We start from the raw sequence: 11449 nt of genomic DNA on the forward strand, positions 1-11449 counted from the left end.
GCGAGAAAGAAAAAAAGGACACAATAAATTGTTTACCCAGTTCAGTCAATGTGACCTACTCTGGGGGAGAGAGCAGCTCTCCGTTCCACTATCAAACTTTGTTCCTTGATTACAATGAGATTCTCAAAAGAGTTACAAGAAAATAGAGTTATCCTATTTCTACCCTTTTCCCAAATCTCTTCCCGTGACCAAGAGATTTCAATGAAAGTGTTTTCCAAGGTGATAGAATGATTACCCAACCCTAGAGTCTTTACAAGATGTTTCTCTTATAACCCTAGTATGTATGTTGGCCTCAGAAACCCTAAAAACAACTTAAAAATCAGAAAAAACGCATTGCCTATAAATAGGCTCGCGCAGGCTGCGCCTCGCGCAAGAGGCAGTGGCTAAAGCTCCACCTGCATATCACAGCTGCGCCTCGCGCAGGAGGCAGCAGCTTAACTTGTTTTTTCTGATCATAATTTCAAGGCAATTACAACAATTCTCCACCTTGCCTTTAAATTGATGGTGATGCCAACTTCCCACCAACCATCATGCTGCTCTCTCCAACCTCCGTCTACTCTTCAACGAAGTTAATTAAGTCCAAGCAATGCTTGAACTTAGTTCTAGGTAACGATTTGGTGAACATGTCAGCTGGATTCTCCTCTGATGCAATTTTCTGTACCATGATCTCTTTTGTTTCAATCATGTCTCTTACAAAGTGCAACCGGATGTCAATGTGCTTTGTCCTTTCATGATACACCTGGTGATTTGCCAAATGAATGGCACTCTGACTGTCACAATGTATCTTCACACACCCTTGACTAATCCCCATTTCTCCAATCATACCCTTCAACCATATGGCTTCCTTAACCCCTTCAACAAGAGCTATGTATTCTGCTTGAGTTGTTGACAAGGCTACAACAGATTGTTGATTGGCCTTCCACGTTACCGCTGTACCGAACAATGTAAACACAAAACCCGATAAGGATTTTCTAGTGTCTATATTACCTGCATAGTCCGCATCCACATATCCCTCCAAAGCATCTCTTCCTGGATCAGTTCTTGTGTACTTTAGACCACCCTTCAAAGAACCATTCAAATACCTCAGAACCCACTTCAAAGCTTGCCAATGAACTTGGCCCGGATTTGCCATAAACCGACTTACCACACTTATTGCATATGATAAATCAGGCCTACTACAAACCATGCCATACATGATGCTTCCAACCCCACTTGCATAGGGAGTACTCTCCATCTTCTTTCTCTCATCCTCGGATTGAGGACACTATTTTATCGACAACTTTGAATGGTGACCAAGTGGTGTATTCACTACCTTAGAATCTGTCATTCTAAACCGCTCCACCACTTTCTTCAAATAATCATGCTGAGATAAGAACAACTCACCTTTACTCCGGTCTCTCAAGATATCCATACCAAGTATCCTCTTCGCATTTCCAAGATCCTTCATGAAATTCTGGTATCACTAGAATGATGTTGCCTAAGATGTCCCAACAACTACTTTGTGATTAACGTTGTTTCTATTGTTGGCACATCTTATGTAACATATAAAAAACTGACAGAAAATAAATAAATGACACAAGTAATTGTTAACCCAGTTCAGCCAACTGCCTACTCTGGGGGATACCAATCCAGGAAGGAAATCCACTAATAGCTCTAGTTACTAAGACCTCCAGCAAACCCTAGGATTTACGCCTTTAAACTAAGACCTCCAGCAAACCCCTGGTTTACGCCTTATAACCTCGACACTACTCATGCAACTTCTGCCTAGGAACTCCTAGACATGAGATCCCATCTCACTTCCACTCACACAACACAACCTGTGTTGATTATACAATGTTGGGAAAGATGTGGCGACAACTTGCCAAGACAACACTTCACTTTTGCTTAAAAGCTTCAAGTGAATCACACACGGTAAACTCCGTACTTCAAAGCTTAGGAGTAACCTTAAACTAATAAACTTACTTCTTAGCTCGTGTTATAGAATCCACAAGCAAGAATTACAATCAAATAATAAAAGACTCAACAAAGACTCAATATGTGAACTAATATTTTTCAATGAGATCCTTAGCCTTGAGCTTGGTCTTCGTATATATAGTGATTAGGCACGCTCCTCTTTCTTCACAAATGCTCAGACGCTCCTTGAGAATCATAAAGGATGATCTGATACTTTTTCAATCTTCATTAAGGATATATCAAGACTTTCCAAAAGTGTTTAAAGGACTTTATATGATAGGATAAGTCATCCAGCTATTCCATTAATTTTGTCTTATCCTTAAAGCTCCTGATCAGATCAAATCTCCATTGAGCGTGCTCTTTAAGTGGATTTCCATAAATAGCAGATGCTCTCATAAATGCGCGAGATTTCCTTGAATAAATATGATGTTGTAACATGTTTTCCAACATCTTGTTAGTATATTTGTTTTAGCAAAAATTAAGCCAATTCAAATATCCAACAATCTCCCCCTTTGGCAATTTTTGGCTAAAACAATTTCAGGCCATTACCCTTGAGAGATTAAAAAGCGCAATCCTTCAAATCACCATGGTCACACAAAAGAAGGAATGTTAGAGCATCATTTAAACAAAATTTCACTCACAAAGGTGATGAATATATGCATCAGAGGCAGCAGCAGCGGAGATATCATCAAATAGCCTCGAGCAAAAATAAAAACGTGGTATCAGAGCAAATGATTACTCATATATCATATGTCATCAAAGTTGTTGTAACATATGGGAGCACATCTTCTAGCACCTGTTCGTCCAATCAGGGCGGTATCCATTCAGTAGCAAACTCCCCCTGACTTTATCAGCTTGTGCATCATCTCAGGGTAAAAAAATTTTACTCCCCCTGAATACTTGCTTACTGCTACTTAAAACATGTCATAACAAAAGACACAACAACATGTAGCAGAAACAAACAAACCAAAATGCTTACTCCCCCTTTTTAGCCACAAAATGTGCCAAAATAGGAAAGTAAAAGATCCAAAGTGCAGAATTAAACAAAGTACAGACCATGCACACAGAAGGTGCTAAAATCCAGGGCACAAAACCCACAAACCAAATAACAAAGTGCAGTAAAACATAAACAGATTACAAAATCATTCAGCATCACTGCTATCAGAGTCTTCATCCTCATCTGTAGCAGTTTCATAATCTTCATCCTCATCTGCATTGTTTTGATCACCTGTAGCAGCCACATTTGCACTAGCTTTGACAGATATTTCATCAGCTTCCAATCCTTCAATCATCTTCAAGAACACTTTCTTCCTCGCCTCAAGCTCAGTCTGCTGTTTATCAATGTCCTGACATTGAATTTTCAAACCAGCAATAATCTCCTTTTTGGTCATAACACCAGCTCCAGCAGCAGATGTTCCAACATGATCAGTGACATTATGATTACCAAAGAGTTTGTGATGAAAAGTAAAACCAGATTCCCTCTTCTTAGGTGTGTCAGTCACAACCTTGATGTCTGGATATTGGGCCAAGATAATTCCACATAGCAAAGATGGAAATGCTATTGGCATCTTCACAGCAGTTGATCTAATATGCTTAATGGTTTGATCAAAAATAAAGGTTCCATAGTCATAGTCAACCTTGGTTCCTACAGCATATATAAATCTACCCAGGTTTGTAGCAACATTGGTTGCATGCTTGGTTGGCATCCAATTTGTTGACCCTATCCTATTGAGGATGGCATATTTGACATTCAATTTACTAGTGGGTATCAGCTTCTTTGTGGGCCAGACCTTAACCTTACCAGCAGTTATCTCAGCACTTACAACATCATTGGCAACCTCTAATTCAGCCTTAGGTTCTACAGACCTACCTAAGTAATTATTGATTACAACAGGGGAGAAATTGATACATTTACCTCTGACAAAAACTTTGTGGTAGTCCTTGCTTAGTGGATTATCACATTCTTCAGGGATGTTCACCAGAAATTCTTTCACAAGCAGTTCATAACATGGACTGAAGTCACAGACTGTCTTCATCAGACCAGCTTCCTTGATGTAGTCAAAGATGTCTTGACATTTGAGAGCATCTTTGGTCAGTTCCCTTTCAACAGCCAATCTCCTTTGGTAAATGTAGTCCCATCTCAGTGCAAAGGCAGCACGATGGAAGGAGATGTTATCACAGGGGGCTTCTTCAATACCTTGAGGAACCTTCTTTGCAGTAGCCTTCTTAGGATTGGGAGATGAGATGTTAGCAACATCTTCAGCAGCATCATAATCTGAGTCACTGGATGACTCTTTCTTCCTCAGCAGTTGCAGTTTCAACTTCTTCATTCACATTCAAGGATGTTTCAACATCCTTCATAACAACTTCTTCAGTAACAACAGGGGTTGATTTCTCAGCCACCATCTCAGCAATTGTTGGTGATTTATCAGCAATATTAGGCTCAACCTCTGTAGGAGTGTCTTCCATCTCAGTATCAACAGGCATATCATTCAGATCTCTCTTCTCAGCATCAGATCCCAAATTATCTTGATTAGGGTTACCAGCAATTGAAAAAAGTGTTTCAACAACTTCAGACACAGATTTAGGGTTCTGAGATTCTACTTCAGTTGTTTTCTCGGATGTGTTAACATTCGACTCAAAAACCAAATCAGACATAGAGAGAGCAAACTTAGATTTATAATCCCTTCTATTCCTTTTAGAACTTCCCTTACTAGATTTAACAGTAGAAGGAGAGATATCATCACTTACTTTTGGGGTTTCCTTCTTTTCAACAGTTTTTCCTTTCCCTTTCTTTTCAGCGACATTTGATTGAGCTTTGGGTTTGGAAACACGAACAGTTGTAACAGGGACGGCGTCCTTGATGATCTTCGAGGATTCTATTTTTGCCTTTGATCGAGTAGAACGGCCGGACTTTGTAGTTTGTGATGATTCAGACATGTTTAGTTGAAGTTTTCTGAGGTTTGAGAAGATGAATAGATGGAGTTTGATGAGAGAAATGTGAGAATAGGGTTTACGGACAAAAGCTAGATTTTGGGAGAAAAGTAATTGAATGCGTGTGATGACATATTTAAGGGAAGTGTATAATGATTTCCCTAAATTAGCGTGCATTGATTGATGGGAGAGAAAACGGTTTCCTTTGGCACGCCTCAACTGCTGTAACTGCTATGCTTCTTCATGCAGGCAAATTCCCAATTTGCCCCTTAAAAATTCAAACTGATTAGCATCAAGCGCCTTTGTAAAAATGTCAGCTAGCTGTTCACTTGTACCAATGTGCTTGAGTTCCACACAATTTTCTTCAACAAGGTCTCTGATGAAATGATGCCTGATGTCTATGTGTTTGGTTCTTGAGTGTTGAACTGGATTCTTTGATATATTGATTGCACTCAAGTTGTCACAATATAATGTCATGACATCTTGGTCGACATTATATTCTTTCAGCATCTGTTTCATCCACATCAACTGTGAACAACTGCTACCTGCAGCTATGTATTCAGCCTCTGCAGTGGATAGAGACACACAATTCTGCTTCTTGCTGAACCATGAGATCAAGTTGTCACCCAAAAAGAAGCATCCTCCTGAGGTACTCTTCCTATCATCAGCACTTCCAGCCCAATCTGCATCACAATACCCTACCAAAGTAGAATTCTTTGTCTGGGGGTACATAATCCCATAATCACTGGTGCCCTTTATATACTTCAGAATCCTTTTGACTTGTACAAGATGGCTCATCTTTGGCTTGGCTTGGTATCTTGCACAAACACCCACAGCAAAGGTGATGTCTGGTCTACTAGCTGTAAGATACAAGAGACTGCCAATCATGCTCCTGTATAGGCTTTGGTCAACATCAATGCCATTCTCATCTTTGGTTAGCTTCAGATGTGTAGCAGCTGGAGTTCTCTTGTGTGCTGCAGTGTCCATTCCAAACTTCTTGATCATATTCTTCGCATACTTGCTTTGAGAAACAAATATGGTGTCTTCCATTTGTTTGACTTGCAGACCAAGGAAATATGTCAGCTCACCTACCAAACTCATTTCAAACTCTGATTGCATTTGTTGTACAAAATGTTGCACCATCTTTTCAGACATTCCACCAAATACTATGTCATCAACATATATTTGGGCAATCATCAGCTTTTCTTCTTGTTCTTTAACAAACAAGGTTTTGTCATGGCCTCCTTTTCTGTATCCTTGACTAACAAGAAAATTTGTCAGCCTTTCATACCAGGCCCTTGGAGCCTGTTTCAGTCCATAAAGAGCCTTCTTTAGCTTGTACACATGATCAGGATTAGCAGGATCTACAAAACCTTTTGGCTGCTCCACATAAACTTCTTCATGTAAGTACCCATTAAGAAAGGCACTCTTGACATCCATTTGGTACAGCTTAAATTTAAAGATGCAGGCTATACCAAGAAGAAGTCTGATAGATTCCAATCTTGCTACTGGCGCAAATGTCTCATCAAAGTCAAGTCCTTCAACCTGAGTGTACCCTTGAGCCACTAACCTTGCCTTGTTTCTTGTTACAACACCATTTTCATCTGACTTGTTCTTGAACACCCATTTTGTGCCTATGACATTAACACCATTGGGTCTAGGGACAAGATCCCACACATCACTCCTTCTAAACTGAGTTAATTCATCTTGCATGGCTTCTATCCAAAACTCATCAGTGAGAGCCTCTTTTACATTTTTAGGCTCAACTTTTGAAACAAAACATGAATTAGTAACCACTTCATTAGTCCTTCTTGTAGCAATTCCTTGGTTAGGATTTCCTATGATGAGGTCCTTGGGATGGTTCTTCTGGATTCTTATTGAAGGAACTTTACTTACAGGACGAGGTGTAGGAATGGTTGATTCATCATCTGAATCTGATTCCTTTTCTGCAACAGCTTCTTCAGATGTTGGCAAAGTTGTTGCAACATCATCTTCAGTATCAGATGTTTTAGCAGATGTCAAGTCATCTATCACAACATTGATAGACTCTACTATTACCTTAGTTCTCTGGTTGTAAACTCTGTAGGCCCTGCTGTTTGTTGAGTATCCAAGAAACAATCCTTCTTCACTTTTAGGATCCATTTTTCTTCTGTGCTCTCTATCAGATAGGATATAGCACTTACTTCCAAACACATGAAAGTGTTTGACAGTTGGTTTTCTGCCTTTCCACAGTTCATATAGTGTAGTAGAAGTTCCAGTTCTGAGTGTGACACGATTGTGAATATAACAAGCAGTATGCATGGCCTCAGCCCAGAATTGATATGGAAGATGTTTTGCATGCAACATCACTCTAGCTGACTCTTGTATTGTCCTGTTCTTCCTCTCAACAACACCATTTTGTTGAGGTGTGATTGGAGCTGAGAATTCATGCTTGATTCCTTCAGAGATGCAGAATTCAAGAAAGCTTGCATTCTCAAACTCTTTACCATGATCACTTCGTATCCTAACAATAGCAGAGTTCTTTTCTCTTTGGAGTTGAAGACAAAGTTCTTTGAATGCATCAAAACTTTCAGATTTGTCTTTTAGAAATTCAATCCATGTGAACCTTGAAAAGTCATCTACCATGACAAACGCGTACCTTTTTCCTCCAAGGCTCTCCACTTGCATTGGCCCCATCAGGTCTATGTGCAGTAATTCTAGAACCCTTGTTGTGGTAAGATGTTGCAATTTTGGATGCGACATCTTTGTCTGCTTCCCTATTTGACATTCTCCACATATACTTCCTTCCTCAATTTTGAGTTTTGGAAGACCTCTGATTGCCTCTTTAGCTATTGCCTTCTTCATGCCTTTGAGGTGCAGGTGGCCAAGTTTTTGGTGCCACAACCTTACCTCATCTTCTTTACTAATAAGACATGTTGGTACATCTTCTTCTTTAGGGATCCAGAGATAGCAGTTGTCTCTTGACCTTACTCCTTTCATCAACAGCTCTCCTTGCTCGTTTGTAACTAGGCATTCAGCTTTTGTGAAGTTAACTTTCATGCCTTGATCACAAAGTTGGCTTATGCTGATTAGATTAGCTTTAAGCCCTTTTACAAGCAGCACATTATCTAGCTTTGGTAGGCCATGGTTTGCAAGTTTACCAACTCCCTTGATCTCTCCTTTGGCTCCATCTCCAAAGGTAACAAAACTGGTAGCATATGATTTCAAGTCTTCAAGATAGTGTTCAACACCTGTCATGTGTCTAGAACAACCACTATCAAAGTACCATATTTCTCTTGAAGAAGCTCTCAAGGATGTATGAGCTATTAGACCTGTGATCTTCTTCTTTTCTCTCCATTCCTGTCTTGTTGTAACATTAGGAAAGACAGGAGTGTAGAATTCTTGATGAACTCTCCTTGGATATCCGTGCAGCCTATAGCAGAAAGGCCTAATATGTCCTTTCCTTCCACAATGATGACATGTCCAGTTATAGAACCTGGGCACAGGATGTTCCATAAGATGTTGCGACAATCCTCCTGACACAAACGTGTTGTTGATTGGAGTATGTATAGTGGCATTGTTGAACTTCATCTGTTGCTTTACTCTTTCATGTTCAAAACCAATGGGCTTAGGTTTCCCGTAGTTTTGTCTTTGTAACATTTCCTCAAAGGCATCAGTACCTTTGGTCATCATTTTAGCCACTTTTGTGACTTGATCCAAGTCAGCATTTAACTTGGTCACTTCTTCACCTTGTTCAGCAACTTTACACAGGAGGTTAGACTTCTCCATTTCCAACTGTTGAATTTGACTACTCTGATCTTCAACCTTAATGTTGAGATTATTAATGTTCATGAGTAAGTCATTTCTCTCAGCTTGCAGTTTGCCATTGATTTTTTTTTGTTTCTCCAATGCTTTGCAAACTTCTATACTTCTATTGTGAAGATCTTTGTAAGTAGCAGCTAGTTCCTCATAAGTTACCTCCTCATCACATGATTCTGAGTCAGATACACAAACTCCTGTTAAAGCATTAACAAATTTGGCAGATTCTTCCTCCTCTGAATCTGTATCAGACCATGAAACCACAAGACTTTTCTTTTGCCTTTTTAGAAAGGTTGGACATTCAGGTCTGATATGGCCAAAACCTTCACATTCATGGCATTTCACTCCTCTTTCATCTTCATTTGTCTTTTTCTGAAAGCTGGACTGTTTGTTGTTGTTGAATCGACCATTTGGCTTGTGCCTTTGATCCACTTTCTTCATCAACTTGTTGAACTGTCTCCCAAGCATAGCCATAGACTCAGCTAAGCTTTCTTCACCTTCAGATTCAATTTGTAAATCATCAGCAGCACTTTTTGAAGCAAAGGCTAGATTCTTATCTTTCTTTTCATTCCTTCTGTTCAAACCAATTTCATAGGTCTGAAGTGATCCTATGAGTTCATCTAAATTTAGGCTTGAGAGATCATGAGCCTCCTCAATGGCTGTCACCTTCATATCAAATCTTTTAGGCAAAGATCTGAGTATTTTTCCAACTAGCTCCTCATCTGAGATAGGTTTTCCAAGTGCATCAAACGAATTTGCAAAGTCAAGCACATTCATCTGAAAGTCATGAATGGTTTCTTCCTCCTTCATTCTGAGATTCTCAAAATTGGTTTTGAGCATCTGAAGCTTAGATAGCTTAACTTTTGATGTTCCTTCATGAGCTTTTCTCAGAATTTCCCAGGCATGCTTAGCAGTAATACATCTCTTAACAAGCCTGAACATGTTAGCATCCACACCATTGAAAATTGCATACAAGGCTTTGGAGTTGCCAAGTGCCAGATCATCCTCATCTTTAGTCCATTCATCATGTGGCTTCTTGACATTAGTTTTATTGCCATCTTTGTCAAGAACCATTGGTGGTTCCCATCCACGTAACACAGCCTTCCATGTCCTGCTGTCAATTGATTTTATGAAAGCCTCCATTTTAGATTTCCAATAATCATAGTTCTCAGGACCTGTCAGTAAGGGGGGTTTAGACACTGACCCTCCTTCTTTATCCATTGTACCAGAAAGTACTCTCCCTGGAGCTCACCCAAAATAACAGAACAGGGTGCCTGCTAGGGGTGATCGCGGTGCGGTTTAGTTCGGTTTTGAGCATAAAAGTCATCCTAACCGCGAGATAAAAATGCATGCGGTTCGGTTTGGTTCGGTTGATTTTTAAAAAGTCATCCAAACCAAACCAAACCAAACCAATGCGGTTTGGATCGGTTCGGTTGGTGCGGTTTAAAACATAACGATTGTACCGAACAATTTTAAGCATAAAAAAAAAATAAAAAATTGAAGTTCCAAAATAACATTGTAGTACCAACAAAAATTATTTATCCAAAATAACATTATAGTAACTTACAATTTTAAATATATAAAAAAATTGAATTTTCAAAATAACATCACGGTACCGATAAAATTTGTTTATTTAAAATAACATTACAACACCAAAATAAAATTTCAGTACAAAAAATAAAAACAACTTGAAGTTCGATTAATTTGGTCGACTGACTTGGTAATTGGGCATGTATATTGGAATATAAATATATTTTCTTTTACGATATTGGAATATAAATATATAATAGTAACTTAATGCGGTTTTGCGGTTATCCGCGGTTTTTGCGGTTTGCGGTTTTGCGGTTTGCGGTTCAGTAAGAAAGCCATCCAAATACATCCAAACCAAATGCGGTTTTTGCGGTTTTCGGTTTGGTTTGGTTCGATTTGCGGTTTTACTTTTGGATTGGTTCGGATACGATCACCCCTAGTGCCTGCTCTGATGCCAATTGAAATTCTGGTATCACTAGAATGATGTTGCCTAAGATGTCCCAACAACTACTTTGTGATTAACGTTGTTTCTATTGTTGGCACATCTTATATAACATATAAAAAACTGACAGAAAATAAATAAATGACACAAGTAATTGTTAACCCAGTTCAGCCAACTGCCTACTCTGGGGGATACCAATCCAGGAAGGAAATCCACTAATAGCTCTAGTTACTAAGACCTCCAGCAAACCCTAGGATTTACGCCTTTAAACTAAGACCTCCAGCAAACCCCTGGTTTACGCCTTATAACCTCGACACTACTCATGCAACTTCTGCCTAGGAACTCCTAGACATGAGATCCCATCTCACTTCCACTCACACAACACAACCTGTGTTGATTATACAATGTTGGGAAAGATGTGGCGACAACTTGCCAAGACAACACTTCACTTTTGCTTAAAAGCTTCAAGTGAATCACACACGGTAAACTCCGTACTTCAAAGCTTAGGAGTAACCTTAAACTAATAAACTTACTTCTTAGCTCGTGTTATAGAATCCACAAGCAAGAATTACAATCAAATAATAAAAGACTCAACAAAGACTCAATATGTGAACTAATATTTTTCAATGAGATCCTTAGCCTTGAGCTTGGTCTTCGTATATATAGTGATTAGGCACGCTCCTCTTTCTTCACAAATGCTCAGACGCTCCTTGAGAATCATAAAGGATGATCTGATACTTTTTCAATCTTCATTAAGGATATATCAAGACTTTCCAAAAGTGTTTAAAGGAC

The sequence above is a fragment of the Trifolium pratense genome, linkage group LG7 (genome assembly GCF_020283565.1).
Source record: "Trifolium pratense cultivar HEN17-A07 linkage group LG7, ARS_RC_1.1, whole genome shotgun sequence".
Classification (NCBI taxonomy): domain Eukaryota; kingdom Viridiplantae; phylum Streptophyta; class Magnoliopsida; order Fabales; family Fabaceae; genus Trifolium; species Trifolium pratense.